General features: G+C 38.4%; 1 protein-coding gene across 1 annotated transcript in view; it reads right to left on the bottom strand.

Annotated features, from left to right (window-relative positions):
- Positions 1-876: 876 nt before the first annotated feature.
- The window catches only part of mal2 (mal, T cell differentiation protein 2), an 871,414-nt gene continuing 858,069 nt past the window's right edge, over positions 877-14,221 (bottom strand). The window contains exon 5 of the transcript XR_004332374.1: positions 877-988. The gene's annotated coding sequence lies outside the window, so the exon portion shown is untranslated. The remainder of the gene's footprint in view (positions 989-14,221) is intronic.

Here is a 14,221-nt window from a genome sequence, read left to right on the forward strand (position 1 = left end):
AATGGCCTTCAAATTTGTGACTAGAATATCAAGGAAAACCCCGTTGTAAGTGCATGTGTTCAACAAAGATACAGTACATCTGTTTTTTTTCTAAAGAAGCAGTCAACCAGACTATTTTCAGAGTTAATTAAAAAAAGTGGAGCTGGCATGATAACCTGTACATAACTACATACACAAAATACATAACATGGATAAGAGCCATTTTTGCAAAGCCACAATCCTTATTAATTAATGCATGTTAGACTTCAGGGCTAACTTCACCATTTGCCATGAAGTCACATCTACAGATAACTGAGCAGTGAACGCAAACACTCACTGTCATGTTCAGAAGCAAGTAGAATTGAAATATCAAGCACTTGTTATTGCACTCTGTGTTCATTAGCGTCTACAGTGATTCAATTATCTGAGGCTACATTGTTGTTCAATAATTAGCTTATTAGCATGGAAACCACAGCACTGGAAGGCCAAGCAATCAGACCAACAATTAGCCATCAGCATAAAGACAGAGAGATTGGGGCCATGCGGCAATGGCAGCTTATGACAACAGTGGTCAACTCATTTCCATTACAATCAATTAGTGCCTGGCCTAATTTGATCTAATGGAAAAGGCATCATTAAGCAACAAAGCAATGTGAAAAAACAAAGGAGAGATCTGTTTGAGTTTATTCACATGAAGAAATAGGTTACTTCACTTGGAAGGGACATTCAAATTCACTATTTCTAGAAGTCTGCCTGAGGTTGCTGTCTGTTAAAGTGAAGTTATTCATTGACACTGTCACACCAAATGCTTGCTCTTGGGGGGAATTGATGGATCTCTTTAAATTATAGTTATTGTAGTAATGACATTGTCGAGAAATTTTAACAGATGTTATGAGGCACTGAGGCAGAAATTGTTGTATATTTGTGTATTTCTTCCTTTAATGACCAGAGTTCCCAATCAGAAAAAAACAAAGTTGTCACTGAACTGAATAGCAGTGCTCTCCATGGAGCTCTGAATAGTGTTATGTATCATAGAAGAGTTTGGTCTAGATATACTCTATCTGGAAAGTGTCCTGAGAGAACCTATTGGTTGGTATACGTTATGGTTTGACACTATAAATAAAATGGAATTGAAAATTTGAATCATACCAGTATTTCATTGTCAATGACTCTGCATGCAGACTGTGAACATGTAAACAAAGACATGCAAAGTGTCTGCATGTTGCATTTCCTATGATTCAACATGTGCATTTGGTGTCCATATGTTGACTTAATACTCATTTTGTGATGTGCTTTTCAGCTAACACTGTTCAATGGGAATTTACATAAATTATGTATTTTATTTTTACGTATTGTTTTTGTTAAATGCATATTCTGGGTAACATGCCAAAAGAAAATGTGCAATACATGCTGTGCATTTATTTTGTTGGTATATTCATTAATTAGGTGTCCCTACACAATGTAATATCCCCAAGGTTTGAGTTAACTTTGGTTTCATGTTAACACATCTAGTGAATGTCTGTCTTTTCTGTCTGGGGGAATTGCCCTCCCAGAGCCTTGTCGATGAGCCAGATAAAAGTCAGAGGCATGGTTTGTTTCTTCTTCTGTCTATGCACTTTTCTTGAAGTGTAAATCAGACTTGAAGCTATCTTCCCTCTGTAAGCCCCCAGCCTGATAATAACCAAAGTGCCAATTAATTTTTCATTGCTATACAGCCTCATCATGAAAACCTCACACATATCCACACATACCTAATGAGGTTGAGTCATTCAGTATTGTTTAAGGACTACTGAACATTGCACAGACAAAATGACATATCCGAGAGGCTCATTTCTGTGAGCCTGCCAAGTCGGCACTTTGCTGTTCACAATGATGGTTGTTTTTTTGAGCAGTGAAACTGCAACAATAGGACTTATAACATGCACATTATTGAGGCGTTTTATAAGAAGTGTGGGTACAGAGAAGAAGAGTGGAAATATTTATAACCACCCCAAAGTAATGTCTCAAAACAAAACTCCAACACAAAACAATATCTACGTAACAAAGCTTTGTACAGTACATCACAGTTTTTTATTAAACTCACATGAGGGTTGAGGCAAATGTATTACGCTCGGAGGCACAACCAGCACATATCCCAATCTCCTGATGATTGTGAAGGATGCGTGACGACTCGCTATACTAATTTCACAGCCAAGGCATTTACTAGGCCCAGGGTGGAAGAAATCAATAGAAAAGCTTATATCTTTGAGAAAGCAAAAGAAGCAAGGCTTTGCATCTTCTATTTGAGTATTTTTGTGGCCTCTATACATCTGCATGGGACACTTTCACTATTCCAGGAAAAGAAAATGGGATGCATCTTTGAAAAGATGCGACAGATACTGTTTAAAATATATAAACTCTCGAGCTCTATCTAAAGTCAGCCTTTGCCGGTGCTGTAAATGTTTCTCCATAGGTGGTTTTGTGTGAGTAAATAGATGTTTAAAGCTATTGTCAACACAACCCCCACATTCTTTCAGAAGTTATATGCCATTTGGTTTTACTTTAGTATGCCAGCCATAACTTTCCAACCAACACAACTGTTTTGGGGGGTATTGTTATGCTTTTATTGACAGGACAGCTTAAAGGAATACGCCACCGTTTGTTGAAATAGGACTTATTACAGTCTCCCCCAGCTGTAGATAGGTGGGCCAAAGCATTTGTTGTCTCAGTGCATGCATTGTTTTAGTCCGGTGAAACAACGGCAGCGCTGCCGCTAGTTAGCTTAGCATAGTGAATGGAATCCTATGTTGCCGGTTAGCATGTCGTAAGTAAAAGTGAGCCAACAAAAAATCAAAAAACAACCTAATTACTTCTTGTGGCCTGTGTATTCACGATTACAAATGGCCATGCAGATTTAGACTAGACGATTTCCTAGGCAGAGATTTACTTGAGACTATGCTGAGTGGAAGCACAGCCAAAGCACTGCTACATGGGTGCAGAAACCACGCAGCACCTTAAACCCCCCCCTCCCAACTTCCGTCAACATACCCAGCGTGAATAGCTGGCTATTTTTCCTGCAGTAGACGGTTAATGGTGATGAACTTGGAGGATTTTGTGAGAGACAGAAAGGATGACTTCTCACACAGTCAACATCCAGAACCATATACATTTTCAGAAGAGAAGCTGTATGCTTTGGAAATGGAAAGAGAGGAGTAGGTTGCAATAACTCAAAAGCCTGAGGACGTTACGCATCCTGCAATCCTCAACTTTTTTTTCTGTGACTAGGAAAAAAAAGTCAACTCTGAAAATTGCAGAATGGACCCATTAAACAGCTGTGATTACTGTAAACATGACGCATGGTTATTTTACAGGATAGATCGACCAATATTAGACGTGTACTCACACAGAGTTGCTGCATGATATATCTGCGCCATGTAGCAGTGCTTTGGCTGTGCTTCCATCCAATATAGTCCCAAATCAATATCTGCCTAGGAAATTGTCCCGTCTTAATCTGCATTGCTATTTGTATTTGTTGAATATGCAGGCCACAAGAAGTAATTAGGTTGTTGTTTTTTGTTGGCTCACTTTTACTTACTTACACAACATGCAAAGGGCCGCAGGTCGGAAATGAAAACGCGGCTGCTGCGGCAAGGACTTAGCCTTTGTACATGGGGGTCACCCTCAACCAGGTGAGCTACCCCGGACCACCCCAATTTTTTTTTGTATTCAAATATATTTAGAAAAAGAACAACATAACATAAAACTTGACCCTCATGAACCTTTCATTCTTTGTTATGGCAACACACACAGAGGGGAGAGTAACGGATCAGGCAGAGGCAATTATCCTGGAAATGTACTGGGTATCCAGACTAGTATACTGCCAATGTGTGATTGTCAGTTATTGTGAGGACAAAGTACTTCTGGACTCCAATCAGTTAGTTGATTAATTACTAGCATTCAAATGGCACCTCAGGTGTAAATCATTCTCTGATTAGACGGCATGTAAAGAAAGAAATAGGGATCCTGACCACCTTGGATTAAAAAACAGCCCTAAATTAATTAAAGGAAGTTTATTATGCTGCCCTATGTCTAAATTATAAGTAATTAGTTTATTAAAATGATGTCAAGTAAATTTAGGATGTTGTATTCATAGCTGAAAAAAATCACATTTCAAAATCCCATTTGCTCAACTAACTGCAATGCCCCATTGCGTTGAATTTTCCCTGTCTTTCAAGTGCTACTACATAATATAAACGTCCTCCTCTCTCCTCCACCATCCCAATATCTTGCTTTACTTTCGCTTTCTGCTCCTATCAGTTTTTGAACAGGCAGGCCCTCCAGATGTTCTCGCCAACAACATCTATCAGCAGTGTGTGTGCAGGTTTCAAAGAGGGAGGGTTATGAGATTAACAATGGCGGGACCACTTGGGTTGTGCACACTGGAGATTTCCAATACTCCAAACACCTTTACACATCAATATGAACATGCTGTAAAGTTATTAAACAGGCACTTTGTTGGTTATTCAAAGATACCTGGAGATTTGCATTACACAAATCATATTGTGTGAGCAGAAAAGCGTCTAAAGCTGCAGTCAGACCAGAAATGGCACGGTGAAATTTGCTTGCAACTCCATGTTGGGAAATCTGACCTTCATTTAATCAGGGTGTTCTCTTGGGATCAAAAGCCTTTTATAAGAGAGTCCTCTTTCAAGGGGGGACTGGAGTTGTTGTGGTCAATGACAATTGTCATCAACCATTAGCATTTCACAAACTCGTGATTCATAAAGTATGATGAGACAAACATTTTTGCCAAACACTTTGCTGTTGTTGTCCTCTATCCATGTCCCAGGCACTAAATGTGAGCCAACAAACAGTCTTTGTACAGTCTGCGTACTCCTTTATTATGCGATATACAAATACCACAGTGACTTCCTGAACAACGGTTGACTCAAGGCCACTGTCAATATTCATACAGAAACAAAAACACTAATAGAAACAGAAATATGCATGCAATCACTCACATATACATTTGATAAATGTACACAAGCAATCTTCCATTCACTTCATAAAATGCCTCTCACAAATATGCACCATAAACACACAGCAAATTTCAACAAGCCCTGTCAGTCATTTGAAATGTGCACAAGCAGCCAACAGCAAAGACAAGAGAGGTGAGTGGGGGCACTGCATGGAGTCATCCAAAGGCCAGTGGGATTGATTGTCTGTTGGGTGGAGGATTACAGATTCTGTCCAGCCTCCCACAGTCCAATTGAGTTTGTTCTGCCATGGCTAGATTATGGAGCTACTGTAAGTCAGAATGCATCATGTGATCACAGTTTCTGTCTGTTAAGAACACCCAAATGACACCTAAGAAAAAGATTTAAGTCTGTGAGCAGCAAGGGCACACACATCTGTGCATCTGCTCACACACAGCAAAACATCATAAGCACACAGATTGACACATCTGGTAGATGCATTAATGTCTATGCTCACAGTTTTACACACACACACACATCTACACATTCACATAACCTGTAAGCGGCTTAAGAAAAGGTGTGTGTCTCACTAACTTTGTGGGGACCAGTCATTGACATAATGCATTCCCTAGCCCCTTAACCTAACCTTAACCATCAAACCTAAATGCCTAACCTTAACCCTCACCCTCACCCTAATCATAACCTAACTTTAACCCTAATCCTAAAACCAAGTCTTATTCCTCAAACAGCCCTTTAAAGTTGTGGGGACCAGCATTTTGTCCCCACAAAGCTGTCAGGACCCCATAAGTATACTGTATTCCCAGTTTTTGGTCCCCACAAATGTAGTTAAACCTAATACACACACACACACACACACACACACTCTCTCTATCATCACCATCTGTTTTCTGTGTTTAATTGTTTTTGGATGAAGTGGAGGTCTATATACAAGCTATACGTTTTGGCTACACAGACAATTTATTCAAGATAAATGTATGTTTGTTATTTTCATTATTTGGTGTGTTTTAAGGAATTAGTTGTTCATAGAAAATTTTATTAACCGCAGCAGTATCATGTACGGCGCCACAGTCTGTACTTTCACCACAAATATAAATAAAAGTTGCTGTGATATGAGCCGTTCTGGTAAATATTTGTTTGACGAGCTTTCTCAGCTCACCATCGGCCAAAAGTCAGAAAAGCAAGGGGAAAGGGCAAGGGGTAAATGTTGTAGCCAGAAGACAGACACACATATACACACACAGAAACACACACAGACACACACACACACACACACACACACACTGTCCAATACGGTCCATTATGTGATGACACATTTCTATTTGCTTTTATTTTATATCCAGTATATATATATATATATATATATATATATATATATATATATATATATATATATATATATATATATATATATATATATATGTGTGTAATTCTTTTTGGATTTATAATCCTGGAACATGTTATCATAGATTTGCCATTTAGAGCAGTTTTGGTCAAACCAGCCAGTTCTTAACAAAAAAAATTAAGATCACAATTGGCCTGTTACTATATGGTGTGTTGACAGTGCTAAGAGAATCAAAGTTTAAATACAAAAATATATAGCAGAGTTCAAGTACAGCAGGGCAAATACTATTCTGCCACTCTTTGAATGGGAAAAGACAACCAGAAACGATAATCCAGATTTGCCCGGAAATTATTTTCTTGTCATAATATGTTAAAATGAAAGATAAAGAAAAAAGTGAAGCAGCAAACGGAAACTGCCGGCAATCCGCGTGCGATTCTCGAGAGCCCCATCACCGAAGATGTGGCCCAGGACGTTTGAGCCGTGCTCCAAATTAGCAAATCTCCACAGTGTAAGCCATACTTCAAGACAGCACACTCATAAAGCATAGTCCTAATTGCTCTGTCACATCAGATACTGTGTCCCCAGTGTACTTTATTGTCCTCTATTAAAATGTTAATATAATTTCAAGAAGTTTGCAATGATGTATCTCTCATAAGGGCCAAAACAGGCCACAATAACAAGAGGGAGAGCAATTAACTTAAACCCCCTCACCTATAGAATTGAGGCCCATGCCCAATGGCCTTAATAAGAGAGAAGAGGAAAAGAAACATTCCCCCATATTTATTGAAACACACTATGTCCATTAATGGCGTAGGGACTGATTTGCATAATTTAGCATTCCCTTCCCATTAGCAAGCATTATGTTTCCAGTATTTCTTTACACCCCTGGGTTTTAGCCAGGGCACAGACCATGAATCTATGATAACTTTGACATCAATTTGCATGTCCTCCTCAGCAATAGGACATTTAGGATGGTGGCGGAAACTGTTTGTGTGGCTATTCCACACAATATGAGTTGTGAATCTGACCTAATTATGTTTGTTTTAGTATGAGTATGTGTTCAAAAGAACCTCATTATTTAGAAAATAACTGCAACCAAAGAAGAGGAGAGTGGTTAATTGGAAATTTTAAACATGGTATGTGATTCCCTTTTGATTTGCCACTCTTGCATGTTGCCTTTGTGTACAATGCCATTGATACAGTAGCTCCTGATTGCTCATCTAAAAGCAACTAAATGAATATCTGAATGGTGATCCAGTTAATTTAAAAAGCAGCCTTGTCTTACCAATGACAAGATATACCCAGGTTCACAGAATACATGTACAGGGGACACTTTTCAAAAATGTCAAATCTCTAAAGTGAAAACAATCTTTTAGTATTAAAAGTTTTTTTTTCTCAGTGAATAAATAGTTGACAATTTAAAGACTCAGTTGAATTGTTGGACAGCAACAACTGTTACCTGACAGAAGCTTTGATTATTTGAAGCATCTACTATTATTTGAAGCATAAAGATCTGTTACTGTACCCACCATCACCCATCTGTGGAGTGTCATGGTGAATAAATACTGCAAACCCTACTGTGATTATGGCTCTAAGGTAGTGTCTGGAGTCCTTCGGTATTACACTGCTTTAAAGCAGTGAATGGATGTATTCATTTATTTACAAATTGGAAATGCACTTTGAACAAAGCACTGGCTTGTAATGTGTTTTTGTCTTTGAAGAAGCATTATTGTAGCTGAAGCTCAATGTTTTCTAAAATCCACACACTTAACTATCATTATAGGGATTCACACACTTCGTAATTAATCTATTCACAGATGATGCATATAACTGGTTTGACATTGAACTGCTTAAAAGTTATATTAAGACTGTTCAGACTGAACATTTGACACTCTACAGTATCTTCTCAGGCAACAGTTAGAAAACAAAAAAAACTAAAAGAAGTCTTTGAGAGACTACAGTCCATACCACTGACTTGTGTTTAAGTTTCAATAAATCCACAGATGTGAAGTAAAATTCCAAATCCAGGGAATTCATTTTAATCTTGACAAAAGGTCACTAGCAGTGTAACCATAGAGACCTTTGAGCAGGGTCTTCACTGCTATGGTGCCAGTAACCATGATCCAGCTAACCTTAGCCAAACCCTAACCCCAACCCTGCATGTGGTCTTCAGTCAATCTATGAAAAGAATGAGCACTTTATTTTTCACCTTTCACTGTCATGAAGAATTGAGCGAGATACCTCTTGGAGATTGACACATCTTCTGACATCTCTTTTCTTCTCTTTCTTGTATTCTCTTTCCTGTAAATCTCTGCCTACACTTGCTTGCCATAGGAGCCCCAGGAAGAATGGACGTAGCATTTTAACAGAGAAATAATGAAATAATTTCTTCCGTCCTACTCAATCGCCATGACATCATGGTGGCATTGAGGCCAGACAATGGACTGACTGGATAACTTTGTATGGCAGCCTGAGGGGGGCAGACAAGACCTATGGAAGCAGGCATACTGTAAAATAATTATTTCAGCACTTTTCTGTGGAATGCAGAAGAAAGGCTTTATTTATCCCCACTCAGTTCTCTTCTCTTCTCAAGTATATGCATAAATGAAATCAGACACCCCCTATCAATGTGCTATTAAAACATTTATTTTAACTATCATGTCATATAAGTCAGGGTTCGGGTTATTTTTTAGTCATGTTTAATGCTTACAAACTTTACAATTTGTATTGGGCATGCAGGTATAAAATGTTTATATGAATCACCACAGCCCAGCTACTAATACATTTCTTTATCGTTATTACAATTTTTCTCTTAATTATCTATATCATAGTGTATCAGTTGTTGATACATTACTCATTTGAATTATTTATTTTTGTTTTTCTTCTATTTCATTAGGAATCATCACACACCACTTCAATAATTACCTAATTAGTTTACATTGTGTTGAAAGTTAAATCATCATTATTTCATGTCTCTTTCCCAATGTCTTTCACAGTATGACATATAATGGGCCCCCAGCTACTCATGGGTCAGTCATACTGTAAGTTCCCCTTACTAACCCCGCATGTTATGCCTTGACCTTTATTCCATTTGTTTGTGTAATTGTAGTTCTGTCTTCCTCTTCAACCATAATGCTCCTACCAACACCTCCACCATCACCACACTCACATTTTCTCTTTTCCTCTTACTATAATTATTGATCTGTCATCTCTATGTCATTTAATGAACTATATTAACCAATCAACTGTCAAAGACTGAGGAGATGTCATATAATTGCCATTAGTGGCCAACAGGCACCTGCAGTGGAATAATTATGGTGATTACGCTTCCTGGTGTATCTGTATAGACCGGTTAGCCTTTTGTCAATGAATGACTAACTCAACCACTGCACACTTTGTGTGCGAGTGTGTGTGTGTGTGTGTGTGTGTGTGTGTGTGTGTGTGTGTGTGTGTGTGTGTGTGTGTGTGTGTGTGTGTGTGTGTGTGATATAGTACAGAGACATACAGAGAGATCAGCAGGAGAACACCTACAAACCTTGAGGAGATGACAGTATGCCCAGAATATGTACTGTATGTGTATGATGTGTTTATTTTACAAATGTTTAAACATACAAGTCCTGGGGTTGAAGCCTACAAAGACCATGCACAAATACAGTGTGAAAAATGATAACACTACTGATACAATTTTTCAATAGGATAAACAAAATGGTGAGAAGTTACTTAGGAACGTGTGAGGAAAGATCTGATCATTAATGAATTGTTAATGAGTAGGTCCTGAGTCACTAGGACTGTACAGTAGATAATGAGTTACAAGAGAACAGACTGGGAGATGCTATGAATCATTGGGTGATGATTGGTTCATAAATATCTGTGATTCCAAATCTTTTTATTCATGAGTTGCTGATGTTGTTGATAATGGACAATGAATCAGCCACTGAACAGCAAAACGAGTAACAACTCACTCATTACTTAATCACGTGTTACTTTTTGTGCACCCCCAAGTAAAGTGCTAAATCATACTGAATAGTTCTCTATTGTATCGAGACTTTTTCTCCACGTTACATATTCAAAATGTACAGGGAAGATCCTCCTAAAGTCAGGCAAGTGGATACTTCTTTAAGACCTGGCTTTCACTTGCAGCATTCACCTTTCAAATTAGCTTTCCCAGTCAAGCCCTAAAAAGCACCTGTGTGTGCAATCACCTTGCCCTGTCCCTTTGCTTTTCTGACTTGTGTGCGGCCCACAGCTGGAACCCTTGACCTAACCCTAACCCTAACCCTCAGAGAACCAAGTTTACAACCTAACCCACTGTCCCGCAATACTCCATTAACATCTGACCATTATTCACTAACATGTCATAAATATATAGAGTTTACTCTGAGGAATTAACAATTAGTAGACTTATTATACTAAGCTAACTTGTGATTGGATATTATTATATGTGTATGACCTATTTATGATTGGTTTAAAAACAATGACTAGGGGCAACCTGGGCAGCTCACCTGGTGGAGCAGGCGCCCAAATATAGAGGTTTATTCCTCCTCGTCATTCTCCCTCTCTCTCCCCTTTCATTTATTCAGCTGTCCTGTATAAATAAAAGCCTAAAATGCCCCAAAAATAATCTGACTACATAATTAAATATGAAGTCTGAGTGAACCTTTTTTAAGCTTGCACAGTATATAAAGTTAACTGTTAGTCAGGTTTGCCTTGATATTTAGGAATGCTAACATGCCACTCAAACCAATACAACACTTTACTCCATGTTGGTTTTATTCTTAAATTTATTATTTCCAGGGCTATTTTTGGCATCAAAGTGTTATTGCTTTTATAACAGCAAACATGCTCAACTACATCTGCTCAACAGTCCTGAAGCTAACGTGACATGTGATGCAGTGACTGATGGTGAACATGGCTAAACAAAATATTCACATCGATAAAATACAAGAAAGTGACGCTTACCTTTGCTTGTTTTGGCTAAACAACTCTGGTGAGCCCCCATGGATGGAGGAAGAGAAAATTAAATTAATTATAATATATAATTATTGTAATATTATAATACTTATTTGTAATATTTTTGCGCTGGATGTTTGGGAAAAGCTGTATGTGTTTGCTGTCAGGCGTTAGCATCAGTAGTGCTACAGAATATGGACTTGGATGTGAATATTATTATAAATGTGGTATTAATATGAAGCTTGTTTGCTGTCTCTGGTTTGTTATTGAGAAATGTGCTGTGAGTCTTTCCAATTAAAACTCAGTAGCTACTTGAAATAATCATCATTCATGAAATAATGAGGGACTACTTAGCAGAGATGGGGACTCGAGTTTGAGACTCAGACGTGAGTTGCACTTATGTCGCACACACTGTAGTCTCGCTTTGCCAGACGTGCTCTGGTTTATTGGCATTTCTTTTAACAAATCACAGTTCTCTTGAGCGATGCTAAGCACCGGAGAAAAGCTGCAGTGCCGCAGAAAAATATGCTCAGAAGAAACTTGTTTTGGGGGAACATTTGTACATTTAAAAGTTGTTTTAGTCATGCAACAGAAAACTCCGATTGGACAGATGGTCTAGCTAGCTGTCTGGATTTACCCTGCAGAGATCTGAGGAGCAGTTAACCATAGTCATGTTAAATGGACCAGAGTTTAAAATGCATCACAAAAGAAAGCACAAGGAAACGGATATCTGGCCTACATGAGTAATATCCGGTGGGTTCTCCTGCGGCTGTGGAGCAATCCCGGAAGTGGAACGTCTAGGATATAGACTACACACACAGTGACAGACTTGACTAATAGAATAGAATAGAATAGCATAGAAAAGAATACAATAGAATGTCTTTTTTGTCATCTTACACAAGTGCAGTACCTGTGCATCGAGATTGAAGCCACCCCCTTTACAGTGTCAACACGGAATATAAAAATATAAAATATAAGTAGTGCAGAAGAAAAAAAAAAAGAGAGGGGGGACACGGTGCACAATGTGGTGCACAGTTCCTGAGAGCAACTATATACTGTACATATATAAAATAGTAAGAAAGATAAAGGGTTTTTATACACATTATACAAATAACTAGAGAATCATTCTCAAAAGACTTCAGACTTGACTCGGACTCGAGATGCATGACTCATGAAAAATATTAATTTTTTAAAACGTCTGATGAGCTGAATGTTATCTCTCTCCTTGCATAACCTATAAAACTACATAGTGCTCATCACTTCTGCTGCGCGTGGCCACAGGGCACAAAGATGACAACAAACATGTTGAACGCACTGGCAGCTGGCACCAGAAATGCATCCTGATAGGTTAGCAGTCATGTTTAACTCAGCATTGGCCATCTAACGTTAACTTGCATCTTGCTTTAGCTGCGACCTGCGGAGGGAAACTCCAACTGTCTTTCACAAGATGTAATGAAAAGATGAATGAGCGTTTGTTTGTTTGCCAAACTTTTCTTTGGGGATTTAATATTACATAATCCTTTTCGTCCAGCCGGCTGCCAGCACGTTATATTATTAACGTTGGCTGCAAACAACTTACAGGTTTATTGTTGATCATGTAACGTCAAACCTTTATTTAGTTACCATTACACTGGATTTGGGAGTCTGGGGGATGTATTGGCTTACAGTAATTTATAGGCTGTCATTAGTTGTAGATGCAGTGCACATTACATGGTTGTGCTCTGTAAGTGAGTAATGGGTTAGTTTTTTTTTTATTTTAGCAATATTTCACCAATACCCTAAATACCTCAATATTTGAAGTGTAACATATTGTATGTCCATGTTACATTGCTAAATTCAGTTATTAACTTGAAAGAAAAGCTTTCCTGGTGTTTTTGGCATATCGCGATAGCCTGTTCACACTGATTAAATACTAAACAACTGACAATAAACAACGCTGAAAATATATGATCATAGATAAATAAGTCAAAATTATATCTTACATGCCTTGAAGTATTTATATTTAGCTTTGCAGTGTTCTGAGCAGCCTGGATGGAAGGCAGCAGGTGATACAACACTTTTTACAACCACTAGAGACTTGAGACTTGACTTTGACTCGAGCTTAGAGACTTGTGCGCATCTCTGCTGCTTAGTAACTACTCAGTATGATGTACCACTTGACTTGAAGGGGCACAGAGAGTAAGTAATGGTCAGATAATCTTGAAGCGATGAGGGACTTTGTAAACTGTAACTACTTAGATTGACCCTTAATTGATTACTTTACAGAGACACAGCTGGCACTATTTATAGCTCTTTTCTGGATGTTGGGCAGCTTCTTTAATGCCTCCAAGCTGACCATCTCAAACACTGTCAGATTGGATGGTGAGCATGTGTCACCTCTGCTAGTTTAAGTCTATTTAGACATTTCCATCAGAGTATAAGTACAGGAATTTGCTGGGTCACTGAAGTAGTATTGCCCTAAAGGCACTCCAGCACCATCTAAGTTGTTTGCATCTGGTCATTGTCTTCCGAAAAGAGGCCAAAATATATTTCTGATCTGCTAGTATACTATGAACCACTCAGACCTCTCAGGTTGTCTGGAACACGTCAGCTTTCTCTCACCAGAGTGAAAACTAAACAGGGGGAAGTAGCGTTCAGGTCTTATGCTCCACATATCTGGAACAAACTCCCAGAAAACCGCAGGTCCGCTGCAACTATCAGCTCTTTTAAATTAAGACTGAACATTTTTTTACATGCTGCCTTTCTTTTAATAATTGTTAACTTCTTATACTGCACTGTAACTTTTACTCTCGTTTTTTTATATTTTTGATTGTTTTTGACTGCTCATTGAATTTCCCTGTTGCTGAAATGTGGGATATGGATAAAGCTGCCTTGTCTTGCCTAACCAACGGGGGAAATGGTCTGATTATTGGAAAAGGTTTTTAAAGGCACCTATGTTAAAAAGCAATGGCTGACATTAGGAGAAACTCATAAG

The sequence above is a fragment of the Etheostoma spectabile genome, chromosome 6, assembly GCF_008692095.1.
Source record: "Etheostoma spectabile isolate EspeVRDwgs_2016 chromosome 6, UIUC_Espe_1.0, whole genome shotgun sequence".
NCBI classification, from domain to species: Eukaryota; Metazoa; Chordata; class Actinopteri; order Perciformes; family Percidae; genus Etheostoma; species Etheostoma spectabile.